A 20,861-nucleotide genomic window follows, 5' to 3' on the forward strand; every position below is an offset into this window, starting at 1 on the left:
TCCTCTAGTGTATCCTCCTTCTCCCATGTTCTCTTCTTCTCTAGTGTATCCTCCTTCTCCCATGTTCTCCTCTTCTCTAGAGTATCCTCCTTCTCCCATGTTCTCCTCTTCTCTAGTGTATCCTCCTTCTCCCATGTCCTCCTCTTCTCTAGTGTATCCTCTTTCTCCCATGGTCTCCTCTCCTCTAGTGTATCCTCCTTCTCCCGTGTTCTCCTCTCCTCTAGTTAATCCTCCTTCTCCCATGTTCTCCTCTCCTCTAGTGTATCCTCCTTCTCCATTGTTCTCCTCTCTAGTGTATCCTCCTTCTCCCGTGTACTTCTCTCCTCTAGTGTATCCTCCTTCTCCCGTGTTCTCCTCTCCTCTAGTGCATCCTCCTTCTCCCATGTTCTCCTCTTCTCTAGTGTATCCTCCTTCTCCCATGTTCTCCTCTTCTCTAGTGTTTCCTCCTTCTCCCATGTTCTCCTCTTCTCTAGTGTATCCTCCTTCTCCAATGTTCTCCTCTTCTCTAGTGTATCCTCCTTCTCCCATGTTCTCCTCTTCTCTAGTGTATCCTCCTTCTCTCATGTTCTCCTCCTCTCTAGTGTATCCTCCTTCTCCCCTGTTCTCCTTTCCTCTAGTGTATCCTACTTCTCCCGTATTCTCCTCTCCTCTAGTGTATCCTCCTTCTCCCATGTCCTCCTATTCTCTAGTGTATCCTCCTTCTCCCGTGTTCTGCTCTTCTCTAGTTTACCCTCCCTCTCCCATGTTCTCCTCTCCTCTAGTGTATCCTCCTTCTCCCATGGTCTCCCCTCCTCTAGTGTATCCTCCTTCTCCCGTGTTCTGCTCTCCTCGAGTTTATCCTCCTTCTCCCACGTTCTCCTCTCCTCTAGTGTATCCTCCTTCTCCCATGTTCTCCTCTCTAGTGTATCCTCCTTCTCCCGTGTTCTCCTCTCCTCTAGTTTATCCTCCTTCTCCCGTGTTCTCCTCTCCTCTAGTGTATCCTCAATCTCCCGTATTCTCCTCTCCTCTAGTGTATCCTCCTTCTCCATTGTTCTCTTCTCTAGTGTATCCTCCTTCTCCCGTGTTCTCCTCTTCTCTAGTGTATGCTCCTTCTCTTCTGTTCTCCTATTCTCTAGTGTATCCTCCTTCTCCCGTGTTCTCCTCTCCTCTAGTTTAACCTCCTTCTCCCATGTTCTCCTCTCCTCTAGTGTAGCCTCCTTCTCCCATGTTCTCCTCTTCTCTAGTGTATCCTCCTTCTCCCGTGTTCTCCTCTAGTGTATCCTCCTTCTCCCGTGTTCTCCTCTTCTCTAGTGTATCCTCCTACTCCTGTGTTCTCCTCTTCTCTAGTGTATCCTCCTTCTCTCCTGTTCTCCTCTTCTCTAGTGTATCCTCCTTCTCCCGTGTTCTCCTCTCCTATAGTGTATCCTCCTCTCCTGTTCTCCTCTTCTCTAGTGTATCCCTCTTCTCCCATGTTCTCCTCTTCTCTAGTGTATCCTTCTCCCGTGTTCTCCTCTCCTCTAGTGTATCCTCCTTCTCCCATGTACTCCTCTTCTCTAGTGTATCTTCCTCTCCTGTTCTCCTCTTCTCTAGTGTATCCTCCTTCTGTTCTGTTCTCCTCTCCTCTAATGTATGCTCCTCCTCCCGTGTTCTCCTCTTCTCTAGTGTATCCTCCTTCTCCAGTGTTCTCCTCTTCTCTAGTGTATCCTCCTTCTCCCATATTCTCCTCTTCTCTAGTGTATCCTCCATCTCCCATATTCTCCTCTCCTCTAGTGTATCCTCCTTCTCCCATGTTCTCCTCTTCTCTAGTGTATCCTCCTTCTCCCGTGTTCTCCTCTTCTCTAGTGTATCCTCCTTCTCGCATGTTCTCCTCTTCTTTAATGTATCCTCCACCTCCCATATTCTACTCTTCTCTAGTGTATCCTCCGTCTCCCGTGTACTCCTCTTCCCTAGTGTATCCTCCTTCTCTTCTGTTCTCCTCTTCTCTAGTGTAACCTCCTTCTCCCGTGAACTCCTCTTCCCTAGTGTATCCTCCTTCTCTTCTGTTCTCCTCTTCTCTAGTGTGTCCTCCTCTCCTCTTCTCTAGTGTAACCTCTTCTCCCAAGTTCTCCTCTTCTCTAGTGTATCCTCCATCTCTTCTGTTCTCATCTTCTCTAGTGTATCCTCCTCTCCTCTTCTCTAGTGTATCCTCCTTTTTACATGTTCTCCTCTTCTCTAGTGTATCCTCCTTCTCCCCTGTTGTCCTCTTCTCTAGTGTATCCTCCTTCTCTCCTGTTCTCCTCTTCTCTAGTGTATCCTCCTTCTGTTCTGTTCTCCTCTAGTGTATCCTCCTCCTCCCATGTTCTCCTCTTCTCGAGTGTAACCTCCTTCTCCCGTGTTCTCCTCTTCTCTAGTGCATCCTCCTTCTCCCGTGTTCTCCTCTTTCTCTAGTGTATTCTCCTTCTCCCATGTTCTCCTCCTCTCTAGTGTATCCTCCTTCTCCCATGTTCTCCTCTCCTCTAGTGTATCCTCCTTCTCCCATGTTCTCCTCTCCTCTAGCATATTCTCCTTCTCCCATGTTCTCCTCTCCTCTAGTGTATCCTGCTTCTCCCGTGTTCTCCTCTCCTCTAGTATATCTTCCTTCTCGCATGTTCTCCTCTTCTCTAGTGTATCCTCCACCTCCCAAGCTCTCCTCTTCTCTAGTGTATCCTCCTTATCCCATGTTCTGCTCTTCTCTAGTGTATCCTCCTCCTCCCGTGTTCTCCTCTTCTCTAGTGTATCCTCCTTCTCCCATGTTCTGCTCTTCTCTAGTGTATCCTCCTCTCTTCTTCTCTAGTGTAACCTCCTACTACCATGTTCTCCTCTTCTCTAGTGTATCATCCTTCTACCATGTTCTCCTCTTCTGTAGTGTATCCTCCTTCTCCAATGTTCTCCTCTTCTTTAGTGTATCCTCCTTCTCCCATGTTTTCCTCTTCTCTAGTGTATCCTCCTTCTCCCATGTTCTCCTCTCCCCTAGTGTATCCTTTTTCTCCCGTGTTCTCCTCTTCTCTAGTGCATCCTCCTTCTCCCATGTTCTCCTCTTCTCTAGTGTAACCTCCTTCTCCCATGTTCTCCTCTTCTTTAGTGTATCCTCCTTCTCTCCTGTTCTTCTCTCCTCTAGTGTATCCTCCTTCTCCCGTGTTCTCCTCTTCTCTAGTGTATCCTCCATCTCCCGTGTTCTTCTCTCCTCTAGTGTATCCCACTTCTCTCCTGTTCTCCTCTTCTCTAGTGTATCCTCCTTCTCCCATGTTCTCCTCTCCTCTAGTGTATCCTCCTTCTCTCCTGTTCTTCTCTCCTCTAGTGTATCCTCCTTCTCCCGTGTTCTCCTCTTCTCTAGTGTATCCTCCTTCTCCCGTGTTCTTCTCTCCTCTAGTGTATCCCACTTCTCTCCTGTTCTCCTCTTCTCTAGTGTATCCCACTTCTCCCATGTTCTCCTCTTCTCCAGTGTATCCTCCTTCTCCCATGTTCTCTTCTTCTCTAGTCTATCCTCCTTCTCCCGTGTTCTCCTCTTCTCTAGTGTATCCTCCTTCTCCTGTGTTCTCCTCTTCTCTAGTGTATCCTCCTTCTCCCATGTTCTCCTCTTCTCTAGTGTATCCTTCTTCTCCCATGTTCTCCTCTTCTCTAGTGTATCCTCCTTCTCCTGTGTTCTCCTCTTCTCTAGTGTATCCTCCTTCTCCCATGTTCTCCTCTTCTCTAGTGTATCCTTCTTCTCCCATGTTCTCCACTTCTCTAGTATATCCTCCTTCTCCCATGCTCTCCTCTTCTCCAGTGTATCCTCCTTCTCCCGTGTTCTTCTCTCCTCTAGTGTATCCTGCTTCTTCCATGTTCTCCTCTTCTCTAGTGTATCCTCCTTTTTCTGTGTTCTTTTCTTCTCTAGTGAACCCTCCTTCTCCCATATTCTCCTCTTCTCTAATGTATCCTCCTTCTCCTTTGTTCTCCTCTTCTCTAGTGTATCCTCCTTCTCCCGTGTTCTCCTCTCCTCTAGTGTATCCTCCTTCTCCCGTGTTCTCCTCTTCTCTAGTGTATCCTCCTCCGCCCATGTTCTCCTCTTCTCTAGTGTATCTCCCTCCTCCCATGTTCTCCTCTTCTCTAGTGTCTCCTCCTTCTTCCGTTTTCTCCTCTTCTCTAGTGTTTCCTCCTTCTATTATGTTCTCCTCTTCTCTAGTGTATCCTCCTTCTCCAGTGTTCTCCTCTCCTCTAGTGTATCCTCCTTCTCCCGTGTTCTCCTCTCCTGTAGTATATCTTCCTTCTCGCATGTTCTCCTCTTCTCTAGTGTATCCTCCACCTCCCATGTTCTACTCTTCTCTAGTGTATCCTCCTCCTCCCGTGTTCTCCTCTTCTCTAGTGTATCCTCCTTCTCCCATGTTCTGCTCTTCTCTAGTGTATCCTCCTCTCTTCTTCTCTAGTGTAACCTCCTACTCCCATGTTCTCCTCTTCTCTAGTGTATCATCCTTCTACCATGTTCTCCTCTTCTGTAGTGTATCCTCCTTCTCCAATGTTCTCCTCTTCTTTAATGTATCCTCCTTCTCCCATGTTTTCCTCTTCTCTAGTGTATCCTCCTTCTCCCATGATCTCCTCTCCTCTAGTGTATCCTCCTTCTCTCCTGTGTTCTCCTCTAGTTTATCCTCCTTCTCCCGTGTTCTCCTCTTCTCTAGTGCATCCTCCTTCTCCCATGTTCTCCTCTTCTCTAGTGTAACCTCCTTCTCCCATGTTCTCCTCTTCTCTAGTGTATCCTCCTTCTCTCCTGTTCTTCTCTCCTCTAGTGTATCCTCCTTCGCCCGTGTTCTCCTCTTCTCTAGTGTATCCTCCTTCTCCCGTGTTCTTCTCTCCTCTAGTGTATCCCACTTCTCTCCTGTTCTCCTCTTCTCTAGTGTATCTCCTTCTCCCATGTTCTCTTCTTCTCTAGTCTATCCTCCTTCTCCCGTGTTCTCCTCTTCTCTAATGTATCCTCCTTCTCCTGTGTTCTCCTCTTCTCTAGTGTATCCTCCTTCTCCCATGTTCTCCTCTTCTCTAGTGTATCCTTCTTCTCCCATGTTCTCCTCTTCTCTAGTGTATCCTCCTTCTCCCATGCTCTCCTCTTCTCCAGTGTATCCTCCTTCTCCCGTGTTCTTCTCTTCTCTAATGTATCCTCCTTCTTCCATGTTCTCCTCTTCTCTAGTGTATCCTCCTTTTTCTGTGTTCTCTTCTTCTCTAGTGAACTCTCCTTCTCCCATATTCTCCTCTTCTCTAATGTATCCTCCTTCTCCTTTGTTCTCCTCTTCTCTAGTGTATCCTCCTTCTCCCGTGTTCTCCTCTCCTCTAGTGTATCCTCCTTCTCCCGTGTTCTCCTCTTCTCTAGTGTATCCTCCTCCGCCCATGTTCTCCTCTTCTCTAGTGTATCCTCCTCCTCCCATGTTCTCCTCTTCTCTAGTGTCTCCTCCTTCTTCCGTTTTCTCCTCTTCTCTAGTGTTTTTTCTCCTTCTCCTATGTTCTCCTCTTCTCTAGTGTATCCTCCTCCTCCCATGTTCTCCTCTTCTCTAGTGTCTCCTCCTTCTTCCGTTTTCTCCTCTTCTCTAGTGTTTCCTCCTTCTCCTATGTTCTCCTCTTCTCTAGTGTATCCTCCTTCTCCAGTGTTCTCCTCTTCTCTAGTGTATCCTCCTTCTCCCGTGTTCTCCTCTCCTCTAGTGTATCCTCCTTCTCACGTGTTCTTCTCTTCTCTAGTGTATCCTCCTTCTTCCATGTTCTCCTCTTCTCTAGTGTATCCTCCTTTTTCCGTGTTCTCTTCTTCTCCAGTGTACCCTCCTTCTCCCATATTCTCCTCTTCTCTAATGTATCCTCCTTCTCCTTTGTTCTCCTCTTCTCTAGTGTATCCTCCTTCTCCCGTGTTCTCCTCTCCTCTAGTGTATCCTCCTTCTCCCGTGTTCTCCTCTTCTCTAGTGTATCCTCCTCCGCCCATGTTCTCCTCTTCTCTAGTGTATCCTCCTCCTCCCATGTTCTCCTCTTCTCTAGTGTCTCCTCCTTCTTCCGTTTTCTCCTCTTCTCTAGTGTTTCCTCCTTCTCCTATGTTCTCCTCTTCTCTAGTGTATCCTCCCTCTCCAGTGTTCTCCTCTACTCTAGTGTATCCTCCTTCTCCAGTGTTCTCCTCTTCTCTAGTGTATCCTCCTTCTCCCATGTTCTCCTCTTCTCTAGTGTATCCTCCTTCTCCCGTGTTCTCCTCTTCTCTAGTGTATCCTCCTTCTCCCGTATTCTCCTCTCCTCTAGTGTATCCTCCTTCTCCCATGTTCTACTCTTCTCTAGTGTATCCTCCTTCTCCAGTGTTCTCCTCTTCTCTAGTGTATCCTCCTTCTATCATGTTCTCCTCTCCTCTAGTGTATCCTCCTTCTCTCCTGTTCTCCTCTTCTCTAGTGTATCCTCCTCCCATGTTCTCCTCTCCTCTAGTGTATCCTCCTTCTCCCATGTTCTGCTCTTCTCTAGTGTATCCTTCTTCTCCCGTGTTCTCCTCTCCTCTAGTGTATTCTCCTTCTCCTGTATTCTCCTCTTCTCTAGTGTATCCTCCTTCTCCCGTGTTCTGCTCTCCTCTAGTGTATCCTCCTTCTCCCATGTTCTCCTCTCCTCTGGTGTATCCTCCTTCTCTCATGTTCTCCTCTTCTCTAGTGTATCCTCCTTCTCCCATGTTCTCCTCTTCTCTAGTGTATCCTCCTTCTCCCATGTTCTCCTCTCCTCTAGTGTATCCTCCTTCTCCCGTGTTCTACTCTCCTCTAGTTTATCCTCCTTCTCCCATGTTCTCCTCTTCTCTAGTGTATCCTCCTTCTCCCATGTTCTCCTCTTCTCTAGTGTATCCTCCTTCTCCCATGTTCTCCTCTCCTCTAGTGTATCCTCCTTCTCCCGTGTTCTACTCTCCTCTAGTTTATCCTCCTTCTCCCATGTTCTCCTCTCCTCTAGTGTATCCTCCTTCTCCATTGTTCTCCTCTCTAGTGTATCCTTCTTCTCCCATGTTCACCTCTCCTCTAGTGTATCCTCCTTCTCCCGTGTTCTCCTCTCCTCTAGTGCATCCTCCTTCTCCCATGTTCTCCTCTTCTCTAGTGTATCCTCCTTCTCCCATGTTCTCCTCTTCTCTAGTGTATCCTCCTTCTCCCATGTTCTCCTCTTCTCTAGTGTATCCTCCTTCTCCCATGTTCTCCTCTTCTCTAGTGTATCCTCCTTCTCCCATGTTCTCCTCTTCTCTAGTGTATCCTCCTTCTCTCATGTTCTCCTCCTCTCTAGTGTATCCTCCTTCTCCCATGTTCTCCTCTTCTCTAGTGTATCCTCCTTCTCCCGTGTTCTCCTCTAGTGTATCCTCCTTCTCCCGTGTTCTCCTCTTCTCTAGTGTATCCTCCTACTCCTGTGTTCTCCTCTTCTCTAGTGTATCCTCCTTCTCTCCTGTTCTCCTCTTCTCTAGTGTATCCTCCTTCTCCCGTGTTCTCCTCTCCTATAGTGTATCCTCCTCTCCTGTTCTCCTCTTCTCTAGTGTATCCCTCTTCTCCCATGTTCTCCTCTTCTCTAGTGTATCCTTCTCCCGTGTTCTCCTCTCCTCTAGTGTATCCTCCTTCTCCCATGTACTCCTCTTCTCTAGTGTATCTTCCTCTCCTGTTCTCCTCTTCTCTAGTGTATCCTCCTTCTGTTCTGTTCTCCTCTCCTCTAATGTATGCTCCTCCTCCCGTGTTCTCCTCTTCTCTAGTGTATCCTCCTTCTCCAGTGTTCTCCTCTTCTCTAGTGTATCCTCCTTCTCCCATATTCTCCTCTTCTCTAGTGTATCCTCCATCTCCCATATTCTCCTCTCCTCTAGTGTATCCTCCTTCTCCCATGTTCTCCTCTTCTCTAGTGTATCCTCCTTCTCCCGTGTTCTCCTCTTCTCTAGTGTATCCTCCTTCTCGCATGTTCTCCTCTTCTTTAATGTATCCTCCACCTCCCATATTCTACTCTTCTCTAGTGTATCCTCCGTCTCCCGTGTACTCCTCTTCCCTAGTGTATCCTCCTTCTCTTCTGTTCTCCTCTTCTCTAGTGTAACCTCCTTCTCCCGTGAACTCCTCTTCCCTAGTGTATCCTCCTTCTCTTCTGTTCTCCTCTTCTCTAGTGTGTCCTCCTCTCCTCTTCTCTAGTGTAACCTCTTCTCCCAAGTTCTCCTCTTCTCTAGTGTATCCTCCATCTCTTCTGTTCTCATCTTCTCTAGTGTATCCTCCTCTCCTCTTCTCTAGTGTATCCTCCTTTTTACATGTTCTCCTCTTCTCTAGTGTATCCTCCTTCTCCCCTGTTGTCCTCTTCTCTAGTGTATCCTCCTTCTCTCCTGTTCTCCTCTTCTCTAGTGTATCCTCCTTCTGTTCTGTTCTCCTCTAGTGTATCCTCCTCCTCCCATGTTCTCCTCTTCTCGAGTGTAACCTCCTTCTCCCGTGTTCTCCTCTTCTCTAGTGCATCCTCCTTCTCCCGTGTTCTCCTCTTTCTCTAGTGTATTCTCCTTCTCCCATGTTCTCCTCCTCTCTAGTGTATCCTCCTTCTCCCATGTTCTCCTCTCCTCTAGTGTATCCTCCTTCTCCCATGTTCTCCTCTCCTCTAGCATATTCTTCTTCTCCCATGTTCTCCTCTCCTCTAGTGTATCCTGCTTCTCCCGTGTTCTCCTCTCCTCTAGTATATCTTCCTTCTCGCATGTTCTCCTCTTCTCTAGTGTATCCTCCACCTCCCAAGCTCTCCTCTTCTCTAGTGTATCCTCCTTATCCCATGTTCTGCTCTTCTCTAGTGTATCCTCCTCCTCCCGTGTTCTCCTCTTCTCTAGTGTATCCTCCTTCTCCCATGTTCTGCTCTTCTCTAGTGTATCCTCCTCTCTTCTTCTCTAGTGTAACCTCCTACTACCATGTTCTCCTCTTCTCTAGTGTATCATCCTTCTACCATGTTCTCCTCTTCTGTAGTGTATCCTCCTTCTCCAATGTTCTCCTCTTCTTTAGTGTATCCTCCTTCTCCCATGTTTTCCTCTTCTCTAGTGTATCCTCCTTCTCCCATGTTCTCCTCTCCCCTAGTGTATCCTTTTTCTCCCGTGTTCTCCTCTTCTCTAGTGCATCCTCCTTCTCCCATGTTCTCCTCTTCTCTAGTGTAACCTCCTTCTCCCATGTTCTCCTCTTCTTTAGTGTATCCTCCTTCTCTCCTGTTCTTCTCTCCTCTAGTGTATCCTCCTTCTCCCGTGTTCTCCTCTTCTCTAGTGTATCCTCCATCTCCCGTGTTCTTCTCTCCTCTAGTGTATCCCACTTCTCTCCTGTTCTCCTCTTCTCTAGTGTATCCTCCTTCTCCCATGTTCTCCTCTCCTCTAGTGTATCCTCCTTCTCTCCTGTTCTTCTCTCCTCTAGTGTATCCTCCTTCTCCCGTGTTCTCCTCTTCTCTAGTGTATCCTCCTTCTCCCGTGTTCTTCTCTCCTCTAGTGTATCCCACTTCTCTCCTGTTCTCCTCTTCTCTAGTGTATCCCACTTCTCCCATGTTCTCCTCTTCTCCAGTGTATCCTCCTTCTCCCATGTTCTCTTCTTCTCTAGTCTATCCTCCTTCTCCCGTGTTCTCCTCTTCTCTAGTGTATCCTCCTTCTCCTGTGTTCTCCTCTTCTCTAGTGTATCCTCCTTCTCCCATGTTCTCCTCTTCTCTAGTGTATCCTTCTTCTCCCATGTTCTCCTCTTCTCTAGTGTATCCTCCTTCTCCTGTGTTCTCCTCTTCTCTAGTGTATCCTCCTTCTCCCATGTTCTCCTCTTCTCTAGTGTATCCTTCTTCTCCCATGTTCTCCACTTCTCTAGTATATCCTCCTTCTCCCATGCTCTCCTCTTCTCCAGTGTATCCTCCTTCTCCCGTGTTCTTCTCTCCTCTAGTGTATCCTGCTTCTTCCATGTTCTCCTCTTCTCTAGTGTATCCTCCTTTTTCTGTGTTCTTTTCTTCTCTAGTGAACCCTCCTTCTCCCATATTCTCCTCTTCTCTAATGTATCCTCCTTCTCCTTTGTTCTCCTCTTCTCTAGTGTATCCTCCTTCTCCCGTGTTCTCCTCTCCTCTAGTGTATCCTCCTTCTCCCGTGTTCTCCTCTTCTCTAGTGTATCCTCCTCCGCCCATGTTCTCCTCTTCTCTAGTGTATCTCCCTCCTCCCATGTTCTCCTCTTCTCTAGTGTCTCCTCCTTCTTCCGTTTTCTCCTCTTCTCTAGTGTTTCCTCCTTCTATTATGTTCTCCTCTTCTCTAGTGTATCCTCCTTCTCCAGTGTTCTCCTCTCCTCTAGTGTATCCTCCTTCTCCCGTGTTCTCCTCTCCTGTAGTATATCTTCCTTCTCGCATGTTCTCCTCTTCTCTAGTGTATCCTCCACCTCCCATGTTCTACTCTTCTCTAGTGTATCCTCCTCCTCCCGTGTTCTCCTCTTCTCTAGTGTATCCTCCTTCTCCCATGTTCTGCTCTTCTCTAGTGTATCCTCCTCTCTTCTTCTCTAGTGTAACCTCCTACTCCCATGTTCTCCTCTTCTCTAGTGTATCATCCTTCTACCATGTTCTCCTCTTCTGTAGTGTATCCTCCTTCTCCAATGTTCTCCTCTTCTTTAATGTATCCTCCTTCTCCCATGTTTTCCTCTTCTCTAGTGTATCCTCCTTCTCCCATGATCTCCTCTCCTCTAGTGTATCCTCCTTCTCTCCTGTGTTCTCCTCTAGTTTATCCTCCTTCTCCCGTGTTCTCCTCTTCTCTAGTGCATCCTCCTTCTCCCATGTTCTCCTCTTCTCTAGTGTAACCTCCTTCTCCCATGTTCTCCTCTTCTCTAGTGTATCCTCCTTCTCTCCTGTTCTTCTCTCCTCTAGTGTATCCTCCTTCGCCCGTGTTCTCCTCTTCTCTAGTGTATCCTCCTTCTCCCGTGTTCTTCTCTCCTCTAGTGTATCCCACTTCTCTCCTGTTCTCCTCTTCTCTAGTGTATCTCCTTCTCCCATGTTCTCTTCTTCTCTAGTCTATCCTCCTTCTCCCGTGTTCTCCTCTTCTCTAATGTATCCTCCTTCTCCTGTGTTCTCCTCTTCTCTAGTGTATCCTCCTTCTCCCATGTTCTCCTCTTCTCTAGTGTATCCTTCTTCTCCCATGTTCTCCTCTTCTCTAGTGTATCCTCCTTCTCCCATGCTCTCCTCTTCTCCAGTGTATCCTCCTTCTCCCGTGTTCTTCTCTTCTCTAGTGTATCCTCCTTCTTCCATGTTCTCCTCTTCTCTAGTGTATCCTCCTTTTTCTGTGTTCTCTTCTTCTCTAGTGAACTCTCCTTCTCCCATATTCTCCTCTTCTCTAATGTATCCTCCTTCTCCTTTGTTCTCCTCTTCTCTAGTGTATCCTCCTTCTCCCGTGTTCTCCTCTCCTCTAGTGTATCCTCCTTCTCCCGTGTTCTCCTCTTCTCTAGTGTATCCTCCTCCGCCCATGTTCTCCTCTTCTCTAGTGTATCCTCCTCCTCCCATGTTCTCCTCTTCTCTAGTGTCTCCTCCTTCTTCCGTTTTCTCCTCTTCTCTAGTGTTTTTTCTCCTTCTCCTATGTTCTCCTCTTCTCTAGTGTATCCTCCTCCTCCCATGTTCTCCTCTTCTCTAGTGTCTCCTCCTTCTTCCGTTTTCTCCTCTTCTCTAGTGTTTCCTCCTTCTCCTATGTTCTCCTCTTCTCTAGTGTATCCTCCTTCTCCAGTGTTCTCCTCTTCTCTAGTGTATCCTCCTTCTCCCGTGTTCTCCTCTCCTCTAGTGTATCCTCCTTCTCACGTGTTCTTCTCTTCTCTAGTGTATCCTCCTTCTTCCATGTTCTCCTCTTCTCTAGTGTATCCTCCTTTTTCCGTGTTCTCTTCTTCTCCAGTGTACCCTCCTTCTCCCATATTCTCCTCTTCTCTAATGTATCCTCCTTCTCCTTTGTTCTCCTCTTCTCTAGTGTATCCTCCTTCTCCCGTGTTCTCCTCTCCTCTAGTGTATCCTCCTTCTCCCGTGTTCTCCTCTTCTCTAGTGTATCCTCCTCCGCCCATGTTCTCCTCTTCTCTAGTGTATCCTCCTCCTCCCATGTTCTCCTCTTCTCTAGTGTCTCCTCCTTCTTCCGTTTTCTCCTCTTCTCTAGTGTTTCCTCCTTCTCCTATGTTCTCCTCTTCTCTAGTGTATCCTCCCTCTCCAGTGTTCTCCTCTACTCTAGTGTATCCTCCTTCTCCAGTGTTCTCCTCTTCTCTAGTGTATCCTCCTTCTCCCATGTTCTCCTCTTCTCTAGTGTATCCTCCTTCTCCCGTGTTCTCCTCTTCTCTAGTGTATCCTCCTTCTCCCGTGTTCTCCTCTCCTCTAGTGTATCCTCCTTCTCCCATGTTCTCCTCTTCTCTAGTGTATCCTCCTTCTCCAGTGTTCTCCTCTTCTCTAGTGTATCCTCCTTCTATCATGTTCTCCTCTCCTCTAGTGTATCCTCCTTCTCTCCTGTTCTCCTCTCCTCTAGTGTATCCTCCTTCTCTCCTGTTCTCCTCTTCTCTAGTGTATCCTCCTCCCGTGTTCTCCTCTTCTCTAGTGTATCCTCCTCCCATGTTCTCCTCTCCTCTAGTGTATCCTCCTTCTCCCATGTTCTGCTCTTCTCTAGTGTATCCTTCTTCTCCCGTGTTCTCCTCTCCTCTAGTGTATTCTCCTTCTCCTGTATTCTCCTCTTCTCTAGTGTATCCTCCTTCTCCCGTGTTCTGCTCTCCTCTAGTGTATCCTCCTTCTCCCATGTTCTCCTCTCCTCTGGTGTATCCTCCTTCTCTCATGTTCTCCTCTTCTCTAGTGTATCCTCCTTCTCCCATGTTCTCCTCTTCTCTAGTGTATCCTCCTTCTCCCATGTTCTCCTCTCCTCTAGTGTATCCTCCTTCTCCCGTGTTCTACTCTCCTCTAGTTTATCCTCCTTCTCCCATGTTCTCCTCTTCTCTAGTGTATCCTCCTTCTCCCATGTTCTCCTCTTCTCTAGTGTATCCTCCTTCTCCCATGTTCTCCTCTCCTCTAGTGTATCCTCCTTCTCCCGTGTTCTACTCTCCTCTAGTTTATCCTCCTTCTCCCATGTTCTCCTCTCCTCTAGTGTATCCTCCTTCTCCATTGTTCTCCTCTCTAGTGTATCCTTCTTCTCCCATGTTCACCTCTCCTCTAGTGTATCCTCCTTCTCCCGTGTTCTCCTCTCCTCTAGTGCATCCTCCTTCTCCCATGTTCTCCTCTTCTCTAGTGTATCCTCCTTCTCCCATGTTCTCCTCTTCTCTAGTGTATCCTCCTTCTCCCATGTTCTCCTCTTCTCTAGTGTATCCTCCTTCTCCCATGTTCTCCTCTTCTCTAGTGTATCCTCCTTCTCCCATGTTCTCCTCTTCTCTAGTGTATCCTCCTTCTCTCATGTTCTCCTCCTCTCTAGTGTATCCTCCTTCTCCCCTGTTCTCCTCTCCTCTAGTGTATCCTCCTTCTCCCGTATTCTCCTCTCCTCTAGTGTATCCTCCTTCTCCCATGTCCTCCTCTTCTCTAGTGTATCCTCCTTCTCCCGTGTTCTGCTCTTCTCTAGTTTACCCTCCCTCTCCCATGTTCTCCTCTTCTCTAGTGTATCCTCCTTCTCCCATGGTCTCCCCTCCTCTAGTGTATCCTCCTTCTCCCGTGTTCTCCTCTCCTCGAGTTTATCCTCCTTCTCCCACGTTCTCCTCTCCTCTAGTGTATCCTCCTTCTCCCGTGTTCTCCTCTTCTCTAGTGTATCCTCCTTCTCCCGTGTTCTCCTCTCCTCTAGTTTATCCTCCTTCTCCCACGTTCTCCTCTCCTCTAGTGTATCCTCATTCTCCTCTCCTCTAGTGTATCCTCCTTCTCCATTGTTCTCTTCTCTAGTGTAGACTCCTTCTCCCGTGTTCTCCTCTTCTCTAGTGTATCCTCCTTCTCTTCTGTTCTCCTATTCTCTAGTGTATCCTCCTTCTCCCGTGTTCTCCTCTCCTCTAGTTTAACCTCCTTCTCCCATGTTCTCCTCTCCTCTAGTGTTGCCTCCTTCTCCCATGTTCTCCTCTTCTCTAGTGTATCCTCCTTCTCCCGTGTTCTCCTCTAGTGTATCCTCCTTCTCCCGTATTCTCCTCTTCTCTAGTGTATCCTCCGACTCCTGTGTTCTCCTCTTCTCTAGTGTATCCTCCTTCTCCTTTGTTCTCCTCTTCTCTAGTGTATCCTCCTTCTCCCGTGTTCTCCTCTCCTCTAGTGTATCCTCCTTCTCCCGTGTTCTCCTCTTCTCTAGTGTATCCTCCTCCGCCCATGTTCTCCTCTTCTCTAGTGTATCCTCCTCCTCCCATGTTCTCCTCTTCTCTAGTGTCTCCTCCTTCTTCCGTTTTCTCCTCTTCTCTAGTGTTTTTTCTCCTTCTCCTATGTTCTCCTCTTCTCTAGTGTATCCTCCTCCTCCCATGTTCTCCTCTTCTCTAGTGTCTCCTCCTTCTTCCGTTTTCTCCTCTTCTCTAGTGTTTCCTCCTTCTCCTATGTTCTCCTCTTCTCTAGTGTATCCTCCTTCTCCAGTGTTCTCCTCTTCTCTAGTGTATCCTCCTTCTCCCGTGTTCTCCTCTCCTCTAGTGTATCCTCCTTCTCCCGTGTTCTTCTCTTCTCTAGTGTATCCTCCTTCTTCCATGTTCTCCTCTTCTCTAGTGTATCCTCCTTTTTCCGTGTTCTCTTCTTCTCCAGTGTACCCTCCTTCTCCCATATTCTCCTCTTCTCTAATGTATCCTCCTTCTCCTTTGTTCTCCTCTTCTCTAGTGTATCCTCCTTCTCCCGTGTTCTCCTCTCCTCTAGTGTATCCTCCTTCTCCCGTGTTCTCCTCTTCTCTAGTGTATCCTCCTCCGCCCATGTTCTCCTCTTCTCTAGTGTATCCTCCTCCTCCCATGTTCTCCTCTTCTCTAGTGTCTCCTCCTTCTTCCGTTTTCTCCTCTTCTCTAGTGTTTCCTCCTTCTCCTATGTTCTCCTCTTCTCTAGTGTATCCTCCCTCTCCAGTGTTCTCCTCTACTCTAGTGTATCCTCCTTCTCCAGTGTTCTCCTCTTCTCTAGTGTATCCTCCTTCTCCCATGTTCTCCTCTTCTCTAGTGTATCCTCCTTCTCCCATGTTCTCCTCTTCTCTAGTGTATCCTCCTTCTCCCGTGTTCTCCTCTCCTCTAGTGTATCCTCCTTCTCCCATGTTCTCCTCTTCTCTAGTGTATCCTCCTTCTCCAGTGTTCTCCTCTTCTCTAGTGTATCCTCCTTCTATCATGTTCTCCTCTCCTCTAGTGTATCCTCCTTCTCTCCTGTTCTCCTCTTCTCTAGTGTATCCTCCTCCCATGTTCTCCTCTCCTCTAGTGTATCCTCCTTCTCCCATGTTCTGCTCTTCTCTAGTGTATCCTTCTTCTCCCGTGTTCTCCTCTCCTCTAGTGTATTCTCCTTCTCCTGTATTCTCCTCTTCTCTAGTGTATCCTCCTTCTCCCGTGTTCTGCTCTCCTCTAGTGTATCCTCCTTCTCCCATGTTCTCCTCTCCTCTGGTGTATCCTCCTTCTCTCATGTTCTCCTCTTCTCTAGTGTATCCTCCTTCTCCCATGTTCTCCTCTTCTCTAGTGTATCCTCCTTCTCCCATGTCCTCCTCTTCTCTAGTGTATCCTCTTTCTCCCATGGTCTCCTCTCCTCTAGTGTATCCTCCTTCTCCCGTGTTCTACTCTCCTCTAGTTTATCCTCCTTCTCCCATGTTCTCCTCTCCTCTAGTGTATCCTCCTTCTCCATTGTTCTCCTCTCTAGTGTATCCTTCTTCTCCCAAGTTCACCTCTCCTCTAGTGTATCCTCCTTCTCCCGTGTTCTCCTCTCCTCTAGTGCATCCTCCTTCTCCCATGTTCTCCTCTTCTCTAGTGTATCCTCCTTCTCCCATGTTCTCCTCTTCTCTAGTGTATCCTCCTTCTCCCATGTTCTCCTCTTCTCTAGTGTATCCTCCTTCTCCCATGTTCTCCTCTTCTCTAGTGTATCCTCCTTCTCCCATGTTCTCCTCTTCTCTAGTGTATCCTCCTTCTCTCATGTTCTCCTCCTCTCTAGTGTATCCTCCTTCTCCCCTGTTCTCCTCTCCTCTAGTGTATCCTCCTTCTCCCGTATTCTCCTCTCCTCTAGTGTATCCTCCTTCTCCCATGTCCTCCTCTTCTCTAGTGTATCCTCCTTCTCCCGTGTTCTGCTCTTCTCTAGTTTACCCTCCCTCTCCCATGTTCTCCTCTTCTCTAGTGTATCCTCCTTCTCCCATGGTCTCCCCTCCTCTAGTGTATCCTCCTTCTCCCGTGTTCTCCTCTCCTCGAGTTTATCCTCCTTCTCCCACGTTCTCCTCTCCTCTAGTGTATTCTCCTTCTCCCGTGTTCTCCTCTTCTCTAGTGTATCCTCCTTCTCCCGTGTTCTCCTCTCCTCTAGTTTATCCTCCTTCTCCCACGTTCTCCTCTCCTCTAGTGTATCCTCATTCTCCTCTCCTCTAGTGTATCCTCCTTCTCCATTGTTCTCTTCTCTAGTGTAGACTCCTTCTCCCGTGTTCTCCTCTTCTCTAGTGTATCCTCCTTCTCTTCTGTTCTCCTATTCTCTAGTGTATCCTCCTTCTCCCGTGTTCTTCTCTCCTCTAGTTTAACCTCCTTCTCCCATGTTCTCCTCTCCTCTAGTGTTGCCTCCTTCTCCCATGTTCTCCCCTTCTCTAGTGTATCCTCCTTCTCCCGTGTTCTCCTCTAGTGTATCCTCCTTCTCCCGTATTCTCCTCTTCTCTAGTGTATCCTCCTACTCCTGTGTTCTCCTCTTCTCTAGTGTATCCTCCTTCTCTCCTGTTCTCCTCTTCTCTAGTGTATCCTCCTTCTCCCGTGTTCTCCTCTCCAACAGTGTATCCTCCTCTCCTGTTCTCCTCTTCTCTAGTGTATCGCCCTTCTCCTATGTTCTCCTCTTCTCTAGTGTATCCTCCTCCCGTGTTCTCCTATCCTCTAGTGTATCCTCCTTCTCCCATGTACTCCTCTTCTCTAGTGTATCTTCCTCTCCTGTTCTCCTCTTCTCTAGTGTATCCTCCTTCTGTTCTGTTCTCCTCTCCTCTAGTGTATGCTCCTCCTCCCGTGTTCTCCTCTTCTCTAGTGTATCCTCCCTCTCCCACGTTCTCTTCTTCTCTAGTGTATCCTCCTTCTCCCATATTCTCCTCTTCTCTAGTGTATCCTCCTTCTCCCATATTCTCCTCTCCTCTAGTGTATCCTCCTTCTCACATGTCCTCCTCTTCAATAGTGTATCCTCCTTCTCTTATGTTCTCCTCTTCTCTAGTGTATCCTCCTTCTCCCGTGTTCTCCTCTTCTCTAGTGTATCCTCCTTCTCGCATGTTCTCCTCTTCTTTAATGTATCCTCCACCTCCCATCTTCTACTCTTCTCTAGTGTATCCTCCGTCTCCCGTTTTCTCCTCTTCTCTAGTGTATCCTCCTTCTCCCGTGTTCTCCTCTTTCTCTAGTGTATCCTCCTTCTCCCATGTTCTCCTCTCCTCTAGTGTATCCTCCTTCTCCCATGTTCTCCTCTCCTCTAGTATATTCTCCTTCTCCCATGTTCTCCTCTCCTCTAGTGTATCCTCCTTCTCCCGTGTTCTCCTCTCCTCTAGTATATCTTCCTTCTCGCATGTTCTCCTCTTCTCTAGTGTATCCTCCACCTCCCATCTTCTACTCTTCTCTAGTGTATCCTCCTCCTCCCCTGTTCTCCTCTTCTCTAGTGTATCCTCCTTCTCCCATGTTCTGCTCTTCTCTAGTGTATCATCCTTCTACCATGTTCTCCTCTTCTGTAGTGTATCCTCCTTCTTCAATGTTCTCCTCTTCTTTAGTGTATCCTCCTTCTCCCATGTTCTCCTCTTCTCTAGTGTACCCTCCTTCTCCCATGTTCTCCTCTTCTCTAGTGCATCCTCCTTCTCCCATGTTCTCCTCTTCTCTAGTGTAACCTCCTTCTCCCATGTTCTCCTCTTCTCTAGTGTAACCTCCTTCTCCCATGTTCTCCTCTTCTCTAGTGTACCCTCCTTCTCCCATGTTCTCCTCTCCTCTATTGTATCCTCCTTCTCCCGTGCTCTCCTCTTCTCTAGTGTATCCTCCTTCTCTCCTGTTCTTCTCTCCTCTAGTGTATCCTCCTTCTCCCGTGTTCTCCTCTTCTCTAGTGTATCCTTCTTCTCCCGTGTTCTTCTCTCCTCTAGTGTATCCCACTTCTCTCCTGTTCTCCTCTTCTCTAGTGTATCCTCCTTCTCCCATGTTCTCTTCTTCTCTAGTCTATCCTCCTTCTCCCGTGTTCTCCTCTTCTCTAGTGTATCCTCCTTCTCCTGTGTTCTCCTCTTCTCTAGTGTATCCTCCTTCTCCCATGTTCTCCTCTTCTCTAGTGTATCCTTCTTCTCCCATGTTCTCCTCTTCTCTAGTGTATCCTCCTTCTCCCATGCTCTCCTCTTCTCCAGTGTATCCTCCTTCTCCCGAGTTCTTCTCTTCTCTAGTGTATCCTCCTTCTTCCATGTTCTCCTCTTCTCTAGTGTATCCTCCTTTTTCCGTGTTCTCTTCTTCTCTAGTGTATCCTCCTTCTCCCATATTCTCCTCTTCTCTAATGAATCCTCCTTCTCCTTTGTTCTCCTCTTCTATAGTGTATCCTCCTTCTATCATGTTCTCCTCTCCTCTAGTGTATCCTCCTTCTCCCATATTCTCCTTTTCTCTAGTGTATCCTCCTTCTCCAGTGTTCTCCTCTCCTCTAGTGTATCCTCCTTTTCTCCTCTTTTCTAGTGTATCCTCCTTCTCCCATGTTCTCCTCTCCTCTAATGTATCCTCCTTCTCCCATGTTCTTCTCTTCTCTAGTGTATCCTCCTTCTCCCGTGTTCTCCTCTTCTCTAGTGTATCCTCCTTCTCCCGTGTTCTCCTCTTCTCTAGTATATCCTTCTTGTCCCGTGTTCCCCTCTTTTTTTTAATGTATCCTCCTTCTCCCGTGTTCTCCTCTTCTCTAGTGTATCCTCCTTCTCCCGTGTTCCCCTCTTCTCTAATCTATCCTCCTTCTCCCGTGTTCTCCTCTTCTCTAGTGTATCCTCCTTCTCTCATGTTCTCCTCTTCTCTAGTGTATCCTCCTTCTCCCATGTTCTCCTCTCCTCTAGTGTATCCTCCTTCTCCTGTGTTCTCCTTTTCTCTAGTGTATCCTCCTTCTCCTGTGTTCTCCTCTTCTCTAGTGTCTCCTCCTTTTCCCATGTTCTCCTCTCCTCTAGTGTATCCTCCTCCCATGTTCTCCTCTTCTGTAGTGTATCCTCCTTCCCCCATGTTCTCCTCTTCTCTAGTGTATCCTCCTCCTTCCATGTTCTCCTCTTCTCTAGTGTATCCTCCTCCTCCCATATTCTCCTCTTCTCTAGTGTATCCTCCTTCTCCCTTGTTCTGCTCTCCTCTAGTGTATCCTCCTTCTCTTATGTTCTCCTCTTCTCTAGTGTATCCTCCTTCTCCTGTGTTCTCCTCTTTTCTAGTGTATCCTCCTTATCTTCTGCTCTCCTATTCTCTAGTGTATCCTCCTTCTCCCATGTTCTCCTCTCCTCTAGTGTATCCTCCTTCTCCTGTGTTCTCCTTTTCTCTAGTGTATCCTCCTTCTCCTGTGTTCTCCTCTTCTCTAGTTTATCCTCCTTCCCCCATGTTCTCCTCTTCTCTAGTGTATCCTCCTCCTTCCATGTTCTCCTCTTCTCTAGTGTATCCTCCTCCTCCCATGTTCTCCTCTTCTCTAGTGTATCCTCCTTCTCCCGTGTTCTCCTCTCCTCTAGTGTATCCTCCTTCTCCCTTGTTCTGCTCTCCTCTAGTGTATCCTCCTTCTCCCATGTTCTCCTCTTCTCTAGTGTATCCTCCTCCTCCCATGTTCTCCTCTTCTCTAGTGTATCCTCCTTCTCCCATGTTCTCCTCTTCTCTAGTGTATCCTCCTTCTCCCTTGTTCTGCTCTCCTCTAGTGTATCCTCCTTCTCCCATGTTCTCCTCTTCTCTAGTGTATCCTCCTTCTCTTATGTTCTCCTCTTCTCTAGTGTATCCTCCTTCTCATGTGTTCTCCTCTTTTCTAGTGTATCCTCCTTCTCTTCTGCTCTCCTATTCTCTAGTGTATCCTGCTTCTCCCATGGTCTCCTCTCCTCTAGTGTATCCTCCTCCTCCCATGTTCTCCTCTCCTCTAGTGTATCCTCCTTCTCCCATGTTCTCCTCTTCTCTAGTGTATTCTCCTTCTCTCATGTTCTCCTCTTCTCTAGTGTATCCTCCTTCTCCCTTGTTCTCCTCTTCTCTAGTGTATCCTCCTTCTCCCATGTTCTGCTCTCCTCTAGTGTATCCTCCTCCTCCCATGTTCTCCTCTTCTCTAGTGTATTCTCCTATTCCCGTGTTCTCCTCTTCTCTAGTGTATCCTCCTTCTCCCGTGTTCTCATTTTCTCTAGTGTCTCCTCCTGTATTGATGTTGCTTCAGATCTATATCTCCAGATGTTATCAGAGATTATAACATTTCAGACATATTATTAACTTTATCTGATATCCACAATTCCTTGTATATAGACAGTGACAACTCCTGGCGCTTGGCTATAGATGGTTTTACTGTCTATGATGTTTCAGGCTGTGACTAAACTCCTCTTCCATTTACCCTCCTACCTTATATGATTATAGACATCTATGACTTTTTATTGGATTATAAAACTCCTTCTTTATCTTATATTCTTAGAAAAAGAATCGCTACACACAGACCATTACAATCATCATAAATGTTTTATGGTTTTATAGAAAATGAATATTCCAAGAGCCAAATGAGAGGCCTAAAGTATTAACCCCTTACAGTCATAAAAGACAAATACTTACGATAAGTGAGGATTCCGAAGAGAAAACCGGCAGCACAGGATCATCCTCTGGTGAAGGGTCTTTGTCAAGCAGTCAAAACGTTGTACTTGGATGAAT

This window comes from Engystomops pustulosus, chromosome 4, assembly GCF_040894005.1.
Source record: "Engystomops pustulosus chromosome 4, aEngPut4.maternal, whole genome shotgun sequence".
Classification (NCBI taxonomy): domain Eukaryota; kingdom Metazoa; phylum Chordata; class Amphibia; order Anura; family Leptodactylidae; genus Engystomops; species Engystomops pustulosus.